This window comes from Bubalus kerabau, chromosome X (genome assembly GCF_029407905.1).
Source record: "Bubalus kerabau isolate K-KA32 ecotype Philippines breed swamp buffalo chromosome X, PCC_UOA_SB_1v2, whole genome shotgun sequence".
Classification (NCBI taxonomy): Eukaryota; Metazoa; Chordata; class Mammalia; order Artiodactyla; family Bovidae; genus Bubalus; species Bubalus kerabau.
This window is the reverse complement of record NC_073647.1, coordinates 4,614,888-4,637,571: the sequence shown is the minus strand read 5'-3', so window position 1 is coordinate 4,637,571 and position 22,684 is coordinate 4,614,888. Positions and strand designations below refer to the sequence as shown.

Sequence of the window (22,684 nt, the reverse complement as noted above, 5' to 3'; positions counted from 1 at the left end):
TAAAGACATTTCATCCTCACTTTGGGTAATGGGACGTGGAGTGAGGTCTAGAGTCTCTGTAGTGGTCAAGTGCTGGCCCCTCCCTCCCAGTGCCTCCTAGGTCCTGTCCTCCTCTGCTCAGTCTCTTCTTCTCTCCAAGAGCTCCCCACCCCTCTGTGCTGTGTGCTCTCCTCACACTAGCTGCTCAGTGCTCGCTGTCTGCATGAATCCGTTCCCCCAACCATGGCCCATAACTCCAGCTAATGTCACTGAAGGGCATTTCAGCAAGTTTCTGCAGCCACAGCAACTTGCGGGAAAATGACAGTTAGTCAGGATCTGACAAGCCTGCACTCGGGAAATGTCTTGAGATGGAACTGGCTATAGTTTCCCTCTCTTCACCCCAAATCTGAAATTTATCTTGCAGATGAATACCTCTCTACCCTCAGGCTCCCTCCCTGCCAGGTATTCTGCAGCACGGATTTCTTCCTTAGATGGCTCTCAGCAAATCAGTCCCTGGCCCTGCTCTGCTTCCCCCTCCTGATCCGATGTTGGGACATCCCCAGGAAGTCAGCTACCTCATCAACCCACCCCCTCTTCCAGGAGGTAGCAGAGTGGGGTGGGTATCTTGCACTTCCTCTTTCCAGGAGGCCACCAGGCCACCATATCTTTGTAATTGCAACAAGGTACGCACACGCACCTCCATTGATTCAGGACTTTATTTTTTATGTCTTTCAGTAGACAGTCTTCTCCAGCTAATGCCTTTTTCCTTCAGGGCTAATATCTTAGAAGTCTTGGGTCTTATTAGAGGAATTAAACTGCTTTATAGTTGGCAGCAGTAATAGAACTGAAATTGTTTGTTCAAGTTAACAAGTTGGAGGTCACTAGTAGTGAGAAAGACTTTACCAGGAAGTGGAAAGGACAGCTACAGGGATGGTGAGGCAGACCTTGAGCATACTCAGATTGCTAAACATAGCCTGCCTGTAGACCAACTGCCAGGTTAGAAATGAGGGTCAGGCTGCCCGCTCCTGCTTGTGGTATGCAGGTATGTGTGTATAGACCCTGACCTTCCCCACCATCACCTGCTGGCCGACCTCACACATGCTCACTTCTATTGTTATTCCTTTGTTCCCTGGTCCCTTAGATCTTAGAACAGTGGTTCTTAATTGGGATTGATCATTGGGCAGGATCAATGCCAAGACATTTGGCAATGACTGGAGACATTTTGGGAAGTGGGGTAGAGACCTGGGGTGCTGCTCAACACCCTAAGGTGCACAGGCAGCCACCCACAACAAAAATGTACCTGGCCTCTAAGGTCAGGAGAGCGGAGTACCACTACCACCTGCCTCAATAAACTCCCTGAAAGCTGCTCCACTGGCTGGTTCGTCCTCAAGGACCCTTTTGCTGGCCATCCCATCACTAAATTCACTGGGAGATCTCTTTCCTACTAGGGACTTTTTTACCCTCAACTGCAAATGTTACCCTCTTGTGTTCCTGTGTACAGGGCTTCCCAGGAGGCGGTAGTGGTAAAGAACCAGCCTGCCAATGCAGGAGACGTAAGAGTTGAGGCTTCCATCCCTGGGTTGGGAAGATCCCCTAGAGGAGGGCATGGCAACCCACTCCACTTTTCTTGCCTGTAGAATCCCGTGGACAGAGGAGCCTGGCAGGCTACAGTCCATAGGGTCACAAAGAGTGAGACACAACGGAAGCAACTTAGCACATGCACACACACATACCTGCATACCACAAGCGGGAGCGGGCCTCCTGACCCTCATTTCTAATCTGGCACTTGGTCTACAGGCGGGCTCTGCATACACGAGCTCATTTTATACTCACTGAAACTTTGTGAGGTAATTACTAATATTACCAGCCACCTTATGACTGGGGAAGCTGAGGCATAGTGAAGCTAGACAAGTTGTTTGAGATCACACAATAAGTAGTGAGCTAGAATCTGAACCCAGGGAATCTAGTGTAGAAATTCACACTCTGAACAACCACATGGAGATGAATCAAGGAAAAAAGAGGACAGATGCAGGAGAATAAAATGAGGAGGAAGGAAGGAAGGAGGAGGAAAGCTTCAGTTCCCTGACATCGTAAGGCAGTTGCTAGACAGTACCCAGCCTCTTTTTCCAGGCCCGTGGATCACCCACTTCTGTCTCTGTTACCAAAGCTTCCTAAGTACATCGGACTTAGGCAAGAGTTCAAATCAGTGTAATAAATGGTATCCAGAGGAATCAACATTTTCTTTCATTAAATTTTTTTTTTTATTGGAGTACAGTTGCTTTATAATGTTTTGTCAATTTCTGGTGTACAGCAAAGTGGATCAGCTCTGTGTATACATATATCCCTTCTTTTTTGGATTTCCTTCCCATTTAGGTCATCACAGAGCATTGAGTAGAGTTCCCTGTGCTATACAGTAGGTTCCCATTAGTTATACATAGTCGTGTATATGTGTCAATCCCAAGGTTCCAAATTTATCCCTCCCCAACACCAGTTTCCCCCCTAGTAACCAGAAATCTGTTTTCTACATCTGTGACTCTATTTCTGTTTTGCAAATGAATTCATTTGTACCATTTTTGTTTTAGATTTCACATATAAGCAGTATCATATGATGTTTGTCTTCCTTACTTCACTCAATATGACAATCTCTAGGTCCATTCATGTTCCTGCAAATGGCATTATTTTCTTCTTTTTTATGGCTGAGTAACACTCTACTGTTAATTTTATATAGAAAAAAGGCAAAATTCAGGAATAGAAAAAAGCTACATTTGGTTTTGCTTTTCACCTCTGCCAAGGCCCAACCTAGGAAAACAAAATCAAAAGATCCACTTATGTCCTCCCTCACCACACAGCTGTAATTTCAACAAGTGTGTGCATGTGTGCTTGCCAAGTATCATCAGTCGTGTCAGATACTCTGCGACCCCATGGACTGTAGCCCACCAGGCTCCTCTGTCCATGGGATTCTCCAGGCAAGAATACTGGAGTAGGTTGCCCTGCCCTCCTCCAGGAACTGAACCTGAGTCTCTTGTGTCTCCTGCATTGCAGGTGAATTCTTTACCCACTGAGCCATCTGGGAAGCCCTATTTAAACAACAACAGGCCTTAAGATCCTAGGAAGATTGGAGACTAAACTGAAGACCATTCCAATTCTCAAATAAATTCTCAAAAGCCCTCTCACCTTCACCTGCACCTTGCTACATCTTTAGGGTTCAAAAAGAAATGAGAGCTTTATGGCTAAAGCAAACACTGGCCCTGAGAACAAACCTGGAACTCTCAGCTCCTTACCCAGAGTGGCAAGAAGACTGTGGGGTTTGGCGTGTTTACTTCTGTAGGTAGAACCGGAAGGGTGTCAATATTCCCTGGCTTGGCGTCCAGCTCCAGCCTCTCTCCTAAGTTCTAGAGCCTATACACAGCTGCTTGCTGGGCTTCTCCCCTTGGGGACCCATGGGTACTTGAGGATCGCCATGCCCCCAACTGACCTCCTGCTCTTCCCTGAACACCTGCTCCTCTTCCTGTGTTCCCCGTCTCAGTGATGACAATATCTCCCATCCAGTTACCCAGGCCAGGAACCCACGAGTCACCTAGGTCAGTGTATGTTTTCCGTAAAAAGCCAAATGGGAAATATCTGAGGCTTGGCCAGCTATATGGCCTCTGTCGCAACTAGTCAGCCCTGCGGTTGCAGAATGAAAGCAGTCATTAGACAGCATGTAGCAAGTGGGTGGGGCTGTGTTCCAATCAGTATTCAATTAGGTGCACTAAAAATTTTCACATAATTTTCATAGGTTCCAAAATGATAGGTTCCTTTTGATTTTTTCCCAGCTATTCAAAAATGTAAAATCCATTCTCAGGTCATGGGTCATACAGAAATAAATGGGCTGGATTTGGATGGTCTAGAATCCTCACGCTCCTTCCTTCCCACGTCTAATCAGGCAAGTCCTACAGAACTCACTTCCTGAATGCGTCTTGGATCTGTCCCACTTCTTCATCCATACATACACCACGTGAGATCTTTGTCCATATCTACACCACTTGTCCACATGGCTTACTGACATGGACAGTTAAACAAAATTGAAGACTGCAAAGAAAGATCCTCTATGACTATGGTAAGCAGAAGTACATGTCCCTCCCAGGTTAAGCTCCTCACAGTGTGAAGGATAAGCTAAAGAAGAATTTGCTTCTTCCTACATCTGGCACTGCAAAAAAAAATCTGTTAATGACTGCCAGTGTTTCATGAGGTGGCCTGGGAGGAGAGGGGAAACGATGCTCTGTAATCTAGTCCATGTGAAAGGGACTATGAAGCAGAGAATGGGAGAGAGCTCCTGAGTACACGCTGGCTCCGTCTAACCTCAGGGACTGCCTGGCCAAGGTCGGGCCCTTATCTCCAGCGATCTCCAGACTGAGACACTCAGATCCACTTTGGTTAGGGGCCATGACATCTTCAGGTGGCTAGAACTCAGCTAATCTGCCCAAGACAGCTGAGGCATTGCTTCTCAGTTTCTAGTCCTCTGTCCTGTCTACACTTTCAGTGCAGCATTGTAGAGCAGCAGCATTCTTCCCTGGAAAGGGGACCAGTGGCCAAACATCCCTGGAGTTCACCCTGTCTGTAGGATGACAGTCACCTAGTCCTGGTGGGAGCAAGAGACGTTAGGCCAATCACTCTCTGATGTCATGCCTCCCATGTAAAGAAAGGGGAAAGCCAATTCCATTTCGATTTTATTCATTTGCTGGAATTTAAGAAGCATTTTAGATTTTTTAAAATATTATGGGAGTGTGATTGATTTCCAATGTTGTGTTAATTTCTGTGTATAGTAAAGTGATTCAGTGTACACACACACATATATTTTTTCATATTCTTTTCCACACAGTTTATCATGGGATGCTGAAAATGGCTTTTTGTGCGATGTAGTAGGACCTTGTTGTGTATTCATGCTATATATAATAGTTTGCATTTGCTAATCCCAAACTCCCAATTCTTCCCTCCCCCACCCCGCTTCCTCATGGAAACTGGAAATCTGTAAGAAACATTTTTGATTTCTGATTGTTTCTTTTTTCTATGTTGCCAAAGATAGGATGATTAGAAGTAACTACATGTCTTTTAAAATGACCTTTTCCTTTATGTAAAAGTGAACTACCACAGCAAACTGCTCCTTGAATAACACAAAACTCTGTTCCAAAACAAACACCTAGAAATGTTGTATAAAGCACAACATCACACACAGATAGTTCACACTGTCTCCTCTCTCCTCAAACCTCTAGTTTCTCCTCTACCATGTCACTCTCAGCAAATGATCTTTCTCTGATTTCACTGAAAAAATAGGACTCAGAAGAGGATGTCCCGATCTTCCCTACTGCTAACTCTCCCAAACTCTATGCTGCCTTTCCTCCTGATCTCCCCTCATCTCATGACCACATAGATGCTGATGACACCCACAGGCATATCTCCAACCCAAATATCTCTGAACTTGCAAATGCTATGCCCAACTGTATCATGTCTCCCCTTGCATCTCTCAAATTTAACCAGGTCTCTTGATTTCCATCCCCCAAGCCTGCTTGTTTCCCAGAATTCCTCGTCTCTGTAAATGACATCACCACTCAATGTTTGCTTAGGCCAGAAACCTAAGACTTGGTTCTATCACCTCTGTCTGTCTCACACACACCTTGTCTTGATCCTTCAGCATATACTTTTTGCTGAACCTTCACAATCTACCTGTAATTTTACCCTTTCTTGTCACCCCCATTCTGCTGTCCTGTGTTAAGTCACTTCAGTCATGCCTGACTCTTTGCAACCCAATAGACTGTAGCCAGCCAGGCTCCTCTGTCTGGGATTCCTGAAGCAAGAATACTGGAGTGGGTTGCCGTGCCCTCCTCCAGGGGATCTTACTGACCCAAGGGTCGAACCTGGGTCTCCTGAGTCTCCTGCATTGCAGGCAGATTCTTAACCACTGAGCCACTGGGGAAACCACCTCCATTACTACCATCCTAATCTGGGTGACTTTCATCTCCTGCCTGGCCACCCACAGTAGTCTTCTCACTTATCTCCCCCCATCCACCGTTTCCTACCTTAGAGTCTATTCTCACCTCTACAGCTGAAGTGGTCTTCATAAAACTTAAGACAAGAGGAGGAGGAGCCAAGATGGCGGAGGAGTAGGACGGGGAGAACACTTTCTCCCCCACAAATTCATCAAAAGAGCATTTAAATGTCGAGTAAATTCCACAAAACAACTTCTTCTTTTTTTTTTTTTTTTTTTTCACAAAACAACTTCTGAATGCCAGCAGAGGACATCAGGCACCCAGAAAAGCAACCCAACTCTTCGAAAGGAGGTAGGAAAAAATATAAAAGACAAAAAAAGAGACAAAAGAGGGAGGGATGGAGTTCCATCCCGGGAAGGGAGTCTTAAAAAGAGAGGTTTCCAAACACCAGGAAACCTTCTCACTGCCAAATCTGTGCCGAGCTTTGGAAGCACAGAGGGCAACATAAAAGGGAGAAAAAAATAAATAAACAATTAAAAATCGCAGATTGTGAGCCCTATGGTAACTCCCCCAGCGGAGAAGCAGCACAGACGCCTGCACATGCCATTAGCAAGCGGGGGCTGGGCAGGGAAGCGCGGCGCGGGCAGTGTCCCTTAGAGTAAGAATCTGGCCCGAATGTCCTGAGCGCTATCTGAGCGAAATAATTTGGGCTAGCCAACCAGACTGTGGGATATCTACCACGCGAAAAGCCAGCCCTAACCTAAGACACCGCCAGGCCCGTGCACAGAACAAAGGACTGAACAGAGATAGCCGGCTGCAGACCTTCCCCCTCCGGTGACAGGCAGCCAGAGCCGGAAGGGGCCAATCGCAGCCCAAGAGAGACACTATCTATAAAACTGTAAGCAGGCTTCTTTGCTAACTAAAACTTCTTGGGGGTCTGGACGGTCAACATCTGCCTGAGAAGGTGCGCTGGTTTTACACCCAGATAATCAAGTGGCGGGGAGGTGATAAGTTGCAGCATTGCCACTCGCCAAACACCTCATCACCTGAGCTGCTCGCATCTGGGAAGAGCACAAAACACAGGCCCAACCAAGTCTGCGCCTCTGAGGACTACCCGAGTGCCTGAACCTGAGCGGCTTGGACCTGGGAGCTCAGCCCAGGGCCGGCCTCTGATTGTTCCCGGCGGAACAACCTAGAGCCCGAGCAGTGTGGGCAGGGAGGCTACATGCGCCATGAGCGGGGGCAGACCCAGTGTGGCTGAGGCACTGCGAGTGCACGCCAGTGTTATTTGTTTGCAGCATCCCTCCCTCCCTCCCCACAGCGCAGCTGAACAAGTGAGCCTAAATAAAATAAAAAAAAATAGTGTCCTCCACGTCCCCTTTGTGTCAGGGCGGAAACCAGACACTGAAGAGACCAGCAAACAGAAGAAGCTATAACAGAGGGAAACGCCTTGGAAGCTACAGGCCATAGATTAAAACCCTGTGGTTACTACGGACTACATAGGAAGGGGCCTATAGATCTTGAGAAATATAAGTCGGACCAAGGAACTAGCCAAAAATGAACTGAACCCACAATACTCACAACAAAACCAGAGAAAGGCCTAGATATATTTTTACTATTTTTACGATCAATCTTTCTTTCTTTTTTTTTTAATTTTTTTTTAAAAAAATTTTAAGTCCTCTATTGTCCTTTAATTTTCACTTTTATAACCTAGTACTTTGGAAAAAAAAAAAAAAGACCGTATTTTTTTTTCTTCTTCAGCAAACTTCATATATATATTTTATAATTTTTGACCGTGTTTTTTTTTTTTTTCTTTTTCTTCTTTTCTTTAACATTGTATTTTTGAAATTCCAAACTCTACTCTAGATTTTTAATTTTAGCCTTTTGGTATATGTTATCAATTTTGTACCTATAGTTTTTTTTATAATTTCTGTGACTTTTTTTTTTCTTTTTTTCTTTTCCTCTGTTTCTTTCTCTTCTTCTTTTATATAACATCGTATATCTGCAATTCCAAACTCTACTCAAGATTTTTAATTTATGCTTTTTGGTATTTGATATCAATTTTGTACCTGTATTTTCTTTATAATTTTTGCGACATTGTTTTTGTTGGTTTGTTTGTTTTCTCTCTTTATTTTTCTTCTTCTTTTTTTTAACATTGTATTTTTGAAATTCCAAACCCTACTCTAGATTTTTAATTTTTGCTTTTTGGTATTAGTTATCAATTTTGTACCTGTAGTTTCTTTATAATTTTCACGACCTTGTTTGTTTTTCTTTGTTCATTTTTTCTCTCTTTCTTTTCCTTCTTCTTTTCTTTAACATTGTATTTTTGAAATTCCAAACTCTACTCTAGATTTTTAATTTTAGCCTTTTGGTATATGTCATCAATTTTGTGCCTATAGTTTTTTTTTTATAATTTCTGTGACTTTTTTTTTTCTTTTTTCCCCCTCTGTTTCTTTCTCTTCTTCTTTTATATAACATCATATAACTGCAATTCCAAACTCTACTCAAGATTTTTAATTTATGCTTTTTGGTATTTGATATCAATTTTGTACCTGTATTTTCTTTATAATTTTTGCAACATTGTTTTTGTTGGTTTGTTTGTTTTCTCTCTTTATTTCTCTTCTTTTTTTTTTAACATTGTATTTTTGAAATTCCAAACTCTACTCTAGATTTTTAATTTTTGCTTTTTGGTATTAGTTATCAATTTTGTACCTGTAGTTTCTTTATAATTTTCGCGACCTTGTTTGTTTTTCTTTGTTCGTTTTTTCTCTCTTTCTTTTCCTTCTTCTTTTCATTAACATCATATTTTTGAAATTCCAAACTCTACTCTAGATTTTTAATTTTTGCTTTTATGTATTTGTTACCAATTTTGTACCTTTAAGAACCCAATCTTCAGGACCCATTTTTCACTAGGGAACGAGATTACTGGCTTGACTGCTCTCTCTCCCTTTGGACTCTCCGTTTTCTCCACCAGGTCGCCTGTATCTCCTCCCTAACCCCTCTCTACTCTACCCAACTCTGTGAATTTCTGTGTGTTCCAGATGGTGGAGAACACTTAGGGAACTGATTACTGGCTGGATCTGTCTCCCTCCTTTTCATTTCCCCCTTTTATCCTTCTGGCCACCTCTGTCTCCTTCCTCCTTTTTCTCTTCTCTGTATAACTCCATGAACATCTCTGAGCGGTCCAGTTGTGGAGTGCACATAAGGAAGTGACTACTGGCTAGCCCACTCTCTCCACTATTGATTCTACCTCATCTCATTTGGGTCACCTCTAACTCCCTCCTCCCTCTTCTCTTCTCCTTGTAACGCTGTGAGCCTCTCTGAGTGACCCTCACAGTAGAGAAACTTTTCATCTTTAACGTAGATGTTTTATCAATGGTGCTGTATAGAAGGAGAAGTTTTGAAACTACTGTAAAAATAAGACCGATAACTGGAAGTAGGAGGCTTAAGTCCAAACCCTGACTCCAGGGAACTCCTGACTCCAAGGAACATTAATTGACAGGAGCTCATCAAACGCCTCCATACCGACACTGAAACCAAGCACCACACAAGGGCCAACAAGTTCCAGAGCAAGACATATCAAGCAAATTCTCCAGCAACAAAGGAACACAGCCCTGATCTTCAAGATACAGGCTGCCCAAAGTCACCCCAAAACCATAGACATCTCATAACTCATTACTGGACATTTTATTACACTCCAGAGAGAAGAAATACAGCCCCATCCACCAGAACATCGACACAAGCTTCCCTAACCAGGAAACCTTGACAAGCCACCAAGACAAACCCACACACAGTGAGGAAATGCCACAATAAAGAGAACTCCACAAACTGCCAGAATACAGAAAGGACACCCCAAACTCAGCAATTTAAACAAGATGAAGAGACAGAGGAATACCCAGCAGATAAAGGAACAGGATAAATGCCCACCAAAATTTTTAGGGCAGTTGAAATACTTGTTTGATACTAAGCTGGGTACATGCCACTTGTCCAAACCCATGGGATGTGCCCCAAGAACGAGCCTTAATGTGCACCGTGCACCTTGTTGTTTAGCTGCTAAGTCGTGTCTGACTCTTTTGCGACCACATGGGCTTTAGCCTGCCAGGCTCCTTTGTCCATGGGCTTTCCCAGGCAAGAATACTGGAGTCGGTAGCCATTTCCTTCTCCAGGGGATCTTCCAAGCCCAGGGATCGAAGCTGCATCTCCTGCATTCGCAGGCGAGGTGCTTTTACCACGGAGCCACCAGGGAAGCCCACGTGCAAGATTATTATGTGTCAATGTAAGTTCATCAGTTGTAATGAACGCAGCACTCTGGTGGCAGATGTTGATAATGGGAGAGACTGTATGTATCTATGTGGGGGTGGGAATATATAGGGAATTACTGTATTTCCCATTGGATTTTGCTGTGAGTTTAAAACTGGTTTCAAAACATAAAGTCTTAATTAAAAAGTGAAAATATAAAAATAAGTGACAAACCCATCAAAAGTAGCTCCCACAAATCATTATCTTCTATCTCACCACCTTGTTTCCTTCGAAGAACTTGTTCCAATTACTATTTTATTTACTTATATACTTTCTATCCCCCTCTCACCACTGAAAGCTTCATGAGAGCAGAGATTATGTTTCCGTACTGCATTTAAGGGGATTTTCTCCTCCCTGCAACAATTTTCTTAATAAAAATCTAATTATGTTGCTTTCATGCTCCCTGACACCTAAAACATGAAATCCAGCTCCTAGACACGAGGACACAATCATCTGGTCCCCACTGACCTCTTCAAGTGTATCTCAGTTGCTGAGTCCAAACTAAATCCTAACTTGAGTGCTGCAGAGAAATGTTGCTCAATTAGTGTTTCCTGTCCTTCCATTTACCCTCAGATCTCTGTAGGCTTCCTTTATCCTAATGGTATTTCTGATGCTCATCAATGTGTGCTTTCCTCTACTGGACAATAAGTCTTCACACTGTATCCTTGACACAAAGTCTGACACCAGGAATTACCCATCCAGTCACTGTTCATTAAATGAGTTATTTCTGAATCACTTTCTCTTAGTTTCTTGTCATATGTTTCCACTGAATTCAGTTTTTCATTTATTTCTTTACTCACAAAATTGCATTAAAGAATGGCAATTTAAAAATAAACCTTCAAAATTAACTACTTTCTCTGTCCATTTACGACAATAAGTTGCCATACAAATAATGACAAAAATGTTGCTCAGCTAGCCTATTCCACAAATACCATGGTGGAGGCCTAGACTGTGCCTTTCCATAATTTTAACTTCATCTTGGTTTCTGATGCTTTTAATTCTTTTTAAAAATCTATCAAAAATAGACCAGAAATAAATCTTTGCTATCTGTTTGAGTCATATTTATTCCTAAAAGCCTAGTCTGAAGTTTTAGTTTACATGAGGTAAATGGCCTGAAATTTTGGAGTCCCCAGATACAATTAACACTTAAAGGAAGGCCTTCTGATCACCAGGTACCAGAGGCTTGAAAAAAAGACTCTGATAGGGCCATAACTCCTGTGGCTGAGACAGTCCATGTCCTTGTACCCTTGGTGCCACCAGGGTCCCCACAACCCGAGTAGCTGCATTTCCTTCACACTCAACCCTCACTGAGGCAGAGCTACCACAAGGTAAAACAAACAAACAAACAAAAAACTTCCGTCTATGCATGTGGGATCACTTCAGTTGTTTCCAGCTCTTTGCAACCCTGTGGGCTGTGGCCTGCCAGGCTTCTCTGTCGGGGGGTTCTCCAGACAAGAATATTGAAGTGTATTGGCCAATAGTGATTGCCATATCCTTCTAGAGCACTATATTTCCTGCTGCCCTAGCCACCAACTCCCCTGAGTAGCTGGTGCTTCCAGAACCCCTGAGGCCCAAGCAGCTGCAGTACCTCCACAACTGGCCCTCACTGGGGCAGAACCCAAATCCTCCAGGGCAGCCTCAGGAGCAAACCCCAGTGGACGACCCACATGCACAGGTGGAAATAAAACCACAATTGAAACCCAGGGCCGAGCCAAAACCTTCACAACAGCTATACAAGCTGCAGACTAAACCCACACAATCAACTAGGCAGATTCTGTGTCTACAGAATATATAAAAGGAAAATGAGAGCTCCCCCACACACACAAAAACATGCACTAGTTCTGATAGCTGTGTACATTGGAGGCAAGAACACACAGGAGTAGGACCAGATTAGAATCTGAGCTACCTCCACAGCAGGTCCAGAGACCAGCACGGTGTTGGGGGGCACCCTAGGGAGGTGAGGTGGACTGTGACTCCCAGCAAGGAAAAGGACTCTGACAGCAGTGGCTCAAGAGAAACATTTATTAATCTTATGTTTTGACTTGTTCTGGAGTTTCTTTCGGATTTTTTTTTTCTTTTCTTTTCCTTTTTTATTCCTTTCCCCGCCCCCTCTGTTGTAGTTGTGATTTTATTGGCACTATGAAATCTAATTAAACTTTTGAGTTTTGGTTTTTTTTTTTCAATAAAATGTTTTGTTGTTATAAACCTTTGCTTCTATGTTGGGCTTTTGGAGTCCTGTGAAGTTTTCCTTTTTTTGTTTTTTCTTTTTTCCTTTCCTCTTCCTTTTCTCTTCTTTTCTCTTTAATTTTTTAAACCTATTATTGTTTTTCCTAAAAGTATTCCTTTATTTGCTTTTCCTAAAGTTCTTCTCCCTTTGTGGTTAATCTTTAATGTATATAAATCTTCTTTATCTACCTCTATTTAATTTTGTATATCTACTCTTTCTTTCCTTCCCTCTCAACATATGTGTTAGTTTTATTTTAATTGGTTATTCCCCACTTGGAACCTTGCTTTAGTTTTGTTTTGCAGTTTTTGCTTTAGTTAGTTTTTTTCTTTTTAATTTTTTAAAGCTATTTTTATTTATTAATTTATTTTTAAAATTTATTTTTTTACTTGGAGACTAATTATAATATTGTAGTGGTTTTGCCATACATTGACATGAATCAGCCATGGCTGTACATGTGTTCCAAGATTTTTTATTCACTGTTACATAAATTTTTGATTTCCTTTGTTTGACAGGTCAATCTATTGTACTTTGTTTTTGTTGGACTGTTTTGATTTTGCTTATGGGTGTATATGTATATGTGTATATTTCATTATTTTAAGTAATATTTGCCTGATTTTGTAACTGCCATTTGTCTGAGGTTCATCTTTGGTTGCTCATTCTTGGATATTTTTTTAATCTCACTTAATGCCATAACCTGCTTATTTAACTTCTATGCAGAGTACATCATGAGAAACGCTGGGCTGGAAGAAGCACAAGCTGGAATCAAGATTGCTGGGAGAAATATAAATAACCTCAGATATGCAGATGATACCACCCTTACGGCAGTAAGTGAAGAAGAACTAAAAAGCCTCTTGATGAAGGTGAAAGAGGAGAGTGAAAAAGTTGGCTTAAAGCTCAACATTCAGAAAATGAAGATCATGGCATCTGGTCCCATCACTTCATGGGAAATAGATGGGGAAACGGTGGAAAAAGTGTCAGACTTTATTTTCTGGGAGCTCCAAAATCACTGCAGATGGTGACTGCATCCATGAAATTAAAAGATGCTTACTCCTTGGAAGAAAAGTTATGACCAACCTAGATAGCATATTGAAAAGCAGAGACATTACTTTGCCAACAAAGTTCCGTCTAGTCAAGGCTATGGTTTTTCCAGTGGTCATGTATGGCTGTGAGAGTTGGACTGTGAAGAAAGCTGAGGGCTGAAGAATTGATGCTTTTGAACTGTGGTGTTGGAGAAGACTCTTGAGAGTCCCTTGGACTGCAAGGAGATCCAACCAGTCCATTCTGAAGGAGATCAGCCCTGGGATTTCTTTGGAAGGAATGATGCTAAAGCAGAAACTCCAGTACTTTGGCCACCTCATGTGAAGAGTTGACTCATTGGAAAAGACTCTGATACTTGGAGGGGTTGGGGGCAGGAGGAGAAGGGGATGACAGAGAATGAGATGGCTGGATGGCATCCCTGACTCGATGGTCGTGAGTCTGAGTGAACTCCAGGAGTTGGTGATGGATAGGGAGCCCTGGCATGCTGCGATTCATGGGGTCACAAAGAGTCTGACACGACTGAGTGACTGAACTGAACTGAACTGAATGCCATAACAAACCACTTGTGGAATCTTCACTCCTTACCAGAGATTAAGCCCTGAGCCTTTGGAGTAGGAGCACTAACTCCAAGACCCTAGACTACCAGAGAACTAACCCTAGGTAGTATCAAATGGTGAGAAATCCCACAAAGGAAAGCACTTGAATACAAGACCCAGCATCACCCAACCACTAGTAACACCCTGTGCAGGATGCTTCATCCACACAAACAAAACAAAACTACAAACCAAATCAGCAGCAGCAGGATTCCAACCTCATTCAGCCTTGCCCAAGAGAGGAAAAACCAACAAACAAAAAAATACTCAGCACAAATTTCACCCTATATGAAGATTACACTAACCACTGGACCAACTTTAGGAGGGCAGAAAGCAAAAGGAAGAAAGAACTCAGCATTGAAGCCTGGGAAACAGAGACCTCAAACACAATAAGTTTAAAAGAAAACAATGAAACGACAGAGAAATAATGCACAAATGAAGGAACAAACTAGAAACGCAGAAAGTCCAAATAAACGAAGAGGAAATAGGCAAACTACCTGAAAAAGAATTCAGAATAATGATACTAAAGATGATCAAAAACCTTGAGAACAGAATGGAGAAAATGCAAGAATCAACTAATAAAGACCTAGAAGAATTAAAGAATAAATATACAGAGATGAACAACACAATTACTGAAATTAAAAATACTCTAGAAGGAATTAATAGCAGAATATCTGAAGCAGAAGAAGGGATCAGTTAGCTGAAATAACTGCTGAAGAGCAGAATAAAGTAAAAAGAATAAAAAGAACTGAGGATAGTCTCAGAGCCCTCTGGGATAATATTAAATGCACCAACATTAGAATTACTACAGGCCAATATCACTGATGAACATAGATGCAAAAATCCTTAACAAAATTCTAGCAATCAGAATCCAACAACACATTAAAAAGATCATACACCATGACCAAGTGGGCTTTATCCCAGGGATGCAAGGATTCTTCAATATCTGCAAATCAATCGATGTAATACACCACATTAACAAATTGAAAAATAAAAACCATATGATTATTTCAATAGATGCAGAGAAAGCCTTTGACAAAATTCAACATCCATTTATGATAAAAACTCTCCAGAAAGCAGGAATAGAAGGACACACTTCAACATAGTAAAAGCTATATATGACAAACCCCCAGCAAACATTATCCTCAATGGTGAAAAATTGAAAGCATTACCTCTAAAGTCAGGAACAAGACAAGGGTGCCCACTTTCACCATTACTATTCAACATAGTTTTGGAAGTTTTGACCACAGCAATCAGAGCAGAAAAAGAAATAAAAGGAATCCAAATTGGAAAAGAAGAAGTAAAGCTCTCACTATTTGCAGATGACATGATCCTCTACATAGAAAACCCTAAAGACTCCACTAGAAAATTACTAGAACTAATCAATGACTATAGTAAAGTTGCAGGATATAAAATCAACACACAGAAATCCCTTGCATTCCTATACACTAATAATGAGAAAACAGAAAGAGAAATTAAGGAAACAATTCCATTCACCATTGCAACGGAAAGAATAAAATACTTAGGAATATATCTACCTAAAGAAACTAAAGACCTATATATAGAAAACTATAAAACACTGGTGAAAGAAATCAAAGAGGACACTAACAGATGGAGAAATATACCATGTTCATGGATTGGAAGATTCAATATAGTGAAAATGAGTATACTACCCAAAGCACTTTATAGATTCAATGCAATCCCTATCAAGCTACCAACGGTATTCTTCACAGAGCTAGAACAAATAATTTCACAATTTGTATGGAAATACAAAAAACCTCGAATAGCCAAAGCGATCTTGAGAAAGAAGAACGGAACTGGAGGAATCAACCTCCTGACTTCAGGCTCTACTACAAAGCCACAGTCATCAAGACAGTATGGTACTGGCACAAAGACAGAAATATAGATCAATGGAACAAAATAGAAAGCCCAGAGATAAATCCACGCACATATGGACACCTTATCTTTGACAAAGGAGGTAAGAATATACAATGGATTAAAGACAATCTCTTTAACAAGTGGTGCTGGGAAAACTGGTCAACCACTTGTAAAAGAATGAAACTAGAACACTTTATAACACCATACGCAAAATAAACTCAAAATGTATTAAAGATCTAAACGTAAGACCAGAAACTATAAAAATCCTAGAGGAGAACATAGGCAAAACACTCTCCGACATACATCACAGCAGGATCCTCTATGACCCACCTCCCAGAATATTGGAAATAAAAGCAAAAATAAACAAATGGGACCTAATTAAACTTAAAAGTTTCTGCACATCAAAGGAAACTATTAGCAAGGTGAAAAGGCAGCCTTCAGAATGGGAGAAGATAATAGCAAATGAAGCAACTGACAAACAACTAATCTCAAAAATATACAAGCTCAATTCCAGAAAAATAAATGACCCAATCAAAAAATGGGCCAGAGAACTAAATAGACATTTCTCCAAAGAAGACATACAGATGGCTAACAAACACATGAAAAGATGCTCAACATCACTCATTATCAGAGAAATGCAAATCAAAACCACCATGAGGTACCATTTCACGCCAGGCAGAATGGCTGCGATCCAAAAGTCTACAAACAATAAATGCTGGAGAGGGTGTGGAGAAAAGGGAACCCTCTTACACTGTTGGTGGGAATGCAAACTAGTACAGCCACTATGGAGAACAGTGTGGAGATTCCTTAAAAAACTGGAAATAGAACTGCCTTATGATCCAGCAATCCCACTGCTGGGCATACACACTGAGGAAACCAGAAGGGAAAGAGACACGTGTACCCCAATGTTCATCGCAGCACTGTTTATAATAGCCAGGACATGGAAGCAACCTAGATGTCCATCAGCAGATGAATGGATAAGAAAGCAGTGGCACATATACACAATGGAGTATTACTCAGCCATTAAAAAGAATACATTTGAATCAGTTCTAATGAGGTGGATGAAACTGGAGCCTATTATACAGAGTGAAGTAAGCCAGAAAGAAAAACACCAATACCGTATACTAACACATATATATGGAATTTAGAAAGATGGTAACAATAACCCTGTATACGAGACAGCAAAAGAGACACTGATGTATAGAACTGTTTTTTGGACTCTGTGGGAGAGGGAGAGGGTGGGAAGATTTGGGAGAATGGCATTGAAACATGTATAATATCATGTATGAAACGCGTCGCCAGTCCAGGTTCAATGCACGATACTGGATGCTTGGGGCTGATGCACTGGGACGACCCAGAGGGATGGTATGGGGAGGGAGGAGGGAGGAGGGTTCAGGATGTGGAACACATGTATACCTGTTGTGGATTCATGTCGATATTTGGCAAAACCAATACAGTATTGTAAAGTTTAAAAATAAAATAAAATTAAAAAAAACATTAATTAAAACAACAACAACAAAAATAATTTAAAAAAAATAAAAAATATTAGAATGAGATCTAAAAAAAAAAAACAAAACAAAACAATATGCAACTTGTAACAGATTTATTGGTAACAATGATAGACAGAATCCTGGAATGGTGCTCCATCTTTCTGGCTATTTCCTTAGTCTACTTTTTTTAAGAAAATGGGGTAGTGTTTAGAAGCATGGACTCTTATGATAATTGGCAAGATCATAATCCTGATCTGCCTCCAACTAGCTGTGTGACATAGGCTCCCTGTGAGCTTCACTTCTCTCACTTTAAAATGGGAAAAATAGAGACTTCCCTGGCGGTCCATTGGTTAAGACTCCGCACTGGCATGGGGAGGGACCTAGGTTCAAACCCTGGTCAAGCAACTAGATCCCACATGCTACAACTAAGAGTTTGCATGCCACAGTGAAAAGATCCTGCATCCCGAGAAGATCAAAGATCCTGAGTGCTGCAACTAAGACCCATGGAGCTACATAAATAAAAACAAATTTTTAATCGGAAAAATAACAGCATCTATATTGCAAAGCTAGTGTGAGAATTAAAGGTCAGTTCTCATTTGTACTTTTAATTTGATTGAGGTTTAACTTACATACAACAAAATTTACCTATTTTAAATTTATCATTCAATTATTTTTAGTAAATATATGGAGTTGTCCATTTATTACAATCTAGTCATTCCCATCATCTCTAAAAGATCCGTGGTGCCCATCTGCAGTCCCCTTTCCTACCTTCAGTCCACAATAAAAAATGAACTAATATTTCTAAATCGCTTAGGATAGTGCTGTCATCTACCAACAGATGTATGTTACATAAACAAGAAATGTCTGAACAGGAGGAAGAAATACAATGCAAACCATGAAACCAAATGTCTTATTTGCTGCTAAGTCACTTCAGTCGTGTCTGACTCTGTGTGAACCCATGGATGGCAACCCACCAGGCTCCCCTGTCCCTGGGATTCTCCAGCCAAGAACACTGGAGTGGATTGCCATTTCCTTCTCCAATGCATGAAAGTGAAAAGTGAAAGTGAAGTCGCTCAGTCATATCCGACCCTCAGCGACCCCATGGACTGCAGCCTACCAGGCTCCTCCATCCATGGGATTTTCCAGGCAAGAGTACTGGAGTGGGGTGCCATTGCCTTCTCCGGTCTTATTTACTGGCATAATAAAAAATAAATTTGGGTTGCATTTTAATCAGAACAAACTTAATACTTCATATAAAGACACTGCAGCTTATTTCTGATTAGTATCTAATTTAGTTTTCCCTTATACGCCTCTTTGAAAGCACAGTCTTGGTTTCCATAGTAAATCTGGAGGCCTGAGCAATCAACTGCATTACTTTGAGAAGGGGAAAGAAAAGAAAAAAAAAATCTGTGTAACTCAGATGAAAAGCCAGCAAGAGTTTTCACTTTTGACTTCTCCTGCTACTGTTACCTCACACTATGGTTATATGGGCTCCCCTGGTAGCTCAGCCAGGAAAAAATCCTCCTGCAATGCGGGAAATCTGGGTTCAATCCCTCAGTTGGGAAGATCCCCTGGAGGAGGAAATGGCAACCCACTCCAGCATTCTTGCCTGGAGAATCCCAGGGACAGAGGAGCCTGTTGGGCTACAGTCCATGTGGTCCCAAAGAGTCAGACACGACTGAGCAACTAAGCAAAGCACATAGTTATACAGTGTTTATTCAAAGCTCTCTAACATCCATTATTTCATTGTACACCTTCAACAACCCTGCAAGGTAACTGCTTTCAATTTCTTCTTCTGTTTTTTAATCCTAGCAATGATGATTTGTACTGAGAGGCAAGCATCTGAGTAAAACCAATAAGCACCTGACAAGGGACGCCAGCCAGCCAGCCAGCCTGCCTGGAGCCTGGACATCTTCTGGCTTCACAAGACACCTATTTTCAACGGGTATTTGGATAATCAGACTCAATCATAATTTGGGCCAGAAATGACTGGATGTTTTCATAAAAGTATGAAAAAAAACCCTGTTTTGAAACACAAAAATAACAGAGAAGAAGAATAAGGAACAAATTATTAACAGTCCAACTCGCTCATTTTAAGGATGAGTCTCAGTGATTTCTTGAGGTCACACTAGGTCTGCCACCCACGTTTCCTGACTGCTTACTGGGGGGGGGGGAGGCTTTTCTACTGAACTAAGCTTCATCTGCCTAGTTAATTTTTGTGTATTTTCTTTGCAAAGATACTGACTAAATTCTAACCTTTCATTTTTACCTTGAAACACTGAGTGAAAAATGATATGGTATCTAATACTGTTAGGGAAACTTCCGTAGCAGTATTTCCTTCAAGAAGTGCCTGATGGAAAATGTTTGCTTCAGTTGTTGTAGAACCTGAGATTTAAAAAAATAAAAAATAAAAAAGGAAATTAAAACTGTATGACACAGAGATTCACATAACAGTTTTGAATGATTTTCTCTCCCAAAGACTCAGAGAGACAAGCAAAAAGACACCAGGCTCCCAGTACCTGCAGACTTAATGAGTTTTGCTGTATTTACTCCTTAATCAAATACCATCTGGGTTAATCAATTCTGAAATTTTTTACTTCAGCTCTGTATCAACAGCTCTGTAACAAATAAATAGGTGCCAACTTCTTTGTAGACAAGATGTGAGTGATGATCTAGGTATGTACCTAAGAAATAACGTGGGAGGCATTTTAGGCCGTGCTGCTAATTATATGGACAAAAATGAGAAATCATAGAAAAGCAGCTATGTTATGTACAGGGGTTCCCTATGGCCTGATGTTTTCGATGATGCCAATGGTGTGAGACTTGTTTCTAAATCAGAAGGAAAACAAAGCATCTGGGCCAACTGAAAGACACAGCTTCAATACATTGTTACAAGAGACAAAGAGCAAAGCTGAAGGCTGTACCACTCCCATTTTTTTTTGAAAGGTCCTGAGTCTAGTAGCTCAGCATCCATCTGCTCAAGACATTTGTGTTTATGATTAGTCCTCATGGCAGAGCCAGTTCTGCTGGCTTCCTCTTATGCAACCTCTAAAGGACTGTCTGGAAATGAACGTTTTCTCACTCTGACTTTTTATTAAGATTTGCTTTTTAGAGGATAGCTTTCATTTATATGACCCTCTAGCTTCCCCCTTGTCCTACTGAACATGTCAATATTTCAACCTGTGTGAAATACGTCTTTGTCAAAATAGTATTTACAGTGCTCTGACCTCTGCAGACAGCTCAGCATGGGCAATCCCTTAATAATCACTGAATGAACAATAGTCACGCTAAACAAATATTATATATATTATTATATTCAAATGTCATTATTTGCATTAAAGTATGGATAAAAGATATTGAATGTAAAATAATACAAGAATAATAATTCAATGAGAAAATTAATTTCCTTCATATTAAACTAATAACTATTAACTAAAATTGCTAAAAACAATCCATGCATATTTGATATTATATTCACATACGATGAAATGACTGTACAGAAACTGTGCTATATTACCATACTTTGCATTGTAACAAATGATATTTGAAAATTCATGGGTTAGGCTCTTCTATCCATGGAATTCTCCAGGCAGGAATACTGGAGTGGGTTGCCATTTCCTTCTCCAGGGGATCTTCCCGATCCAGAGATTGAACCTGGCTCTCCTGCATTACCTACTGAGCCACCAGCAAAGATCTAGCATGGGTCGCAACAGTAATCAGTTACAGAATTGCCAGTCTCCCGAGAGCCTCGGAATCTAGGAATGGACCACTAAGCACTGTTGCCTAAACGGAGGGGTGACAGGGAGGAAAGAGTGCATGGCTTTTGACTTTACGTCCAACTTGCTAATGACCATGGGTATTTGCGGTTTTCAATGATTATAAAATACTGACTGTCAGGAAGAAAGATGCTAAAACTGGGTCAAATTACTTTGTTTCAAAAATAAAGCAGGGGGTAAGTTCCAACTCCCTCCACCCCCACCGCCTTTTGTGACGCACTTCAGCTCAGCGGGGCTTTCCCAGAATTCACTGCGTTTCCGGTCTCTCCAGTCTCCAGTCCGGCACAGGGTGGCTTGAAGGCGCCATCTTCCCTCCCACACACCTTCGCTTTTCTCGGCAAAAGGAGGCTGGTGTCTCCTTCCAGCCCCCCAACTGTGCCGTTCTGTCCACCCCGAGCCATCTTCGATCCATCCTCTTGCCCGCCCGATCTCCCACCCAGTGCCTGGAAGCCGCTTCACAGGTCTGTAGAAGAGTTTAAACTGTCATCCCATCCGCAGCCCTTTTTTGTTGGTGCGTGTCTCCACTGTTTCCCAATCCCAGTCAGGGAATCAAGATGGAGGTGGGGGACGGGGGTGAAGAGGACTGGGAAAGTGGGCAGAGCTCTTCCAAAGGAGATAAAACACAGATCAGCCTCTGTGATGTAGCTTCTGAAGATTTTACAAAAACCTGGCTAACATTAAAAGAGCTCCATGACGGAGAGCCACTCCGACTTCAGGGGGAAGTAACCAGATTGAGGAAAGAGCAATTGTCAGACGAGAGCTGGACAGGCTCCATGTCCAGAATTAAAGAGTTGACGGAGCAAGGGACAGACTTGAATGATGCTACCCATGACCTGCGAGGTCAATTAAACGCTGAAGTATGCAATGGCTCTACAGTAAACGAAATGTACAGAAATACGCTACAGCAAGAATTTTATGATATCCAACTACAAAATCTGAAATTTACTGGTGAGCTCACAGCAGAAAGGAATAAACTAAGAGAAGAAAACAAGCAGCTTTCGGCTAGGCTCAAGAGGAAACAGCCACAGTCTCGCCGTTCTTCTTCTGATAGTGACGATGACTCCGTCCCTGGGTCTCAAAAGAGCGAGTCAGTTATTTCGATCGCGGACCCTCTGCCCGGACCTGAGAGGCATGTGGCTCTCAAAATGAAAACACAAACGAAAACCAAACAGATGAAAGCTCGAGGGAAAAAGAAACAGCCACACAGTTCCGAGCTTCAGGTTCCATTGTACAGTCAGGACGTCTTTGAGGTGCCAGAGAGCCCTCACGAGATCTCCTCTAACAGCACTAAGACTATCACAATAAGCAGTGGCAGTCAGAAGTCATCTAGCACTGTTCCTTCAGCGTCTACACTCGGCCCTCAGACAGTGTTTGGATTTCAAGATGACTCCAGCCTTCCTGATGCCAGGCTTGGCCATCCACAAAGCAGATACATTTT

The 22,684-nt window shown here is 41.7% G+C and overlaps 1 protein-coding gene and 1 long non-coding RNA gene across 2 annotated transcripts in view; both read right to left on the bottom strand.

Moving 5' to 3' along the window:
• Positions 1-22,684, bottom strand: part of LOC129640273 (dedicator of cytokinesis protein 11-like) — a 198,933-nt gene that overhangs the window by 66,239 nt on the left and 110,010 nt on the right. The window lies entirely within an intron of this gene.
• LOC129640278 (uncharacterized) overlaps positions 1-22,684 on the bottom strand; it is a 49,731-nt gene that overhangs the window by 18,168 nt on the left and 8,879 nt on the right. The gene's annotated exons all lie outside the window — the stretch shown is intronic.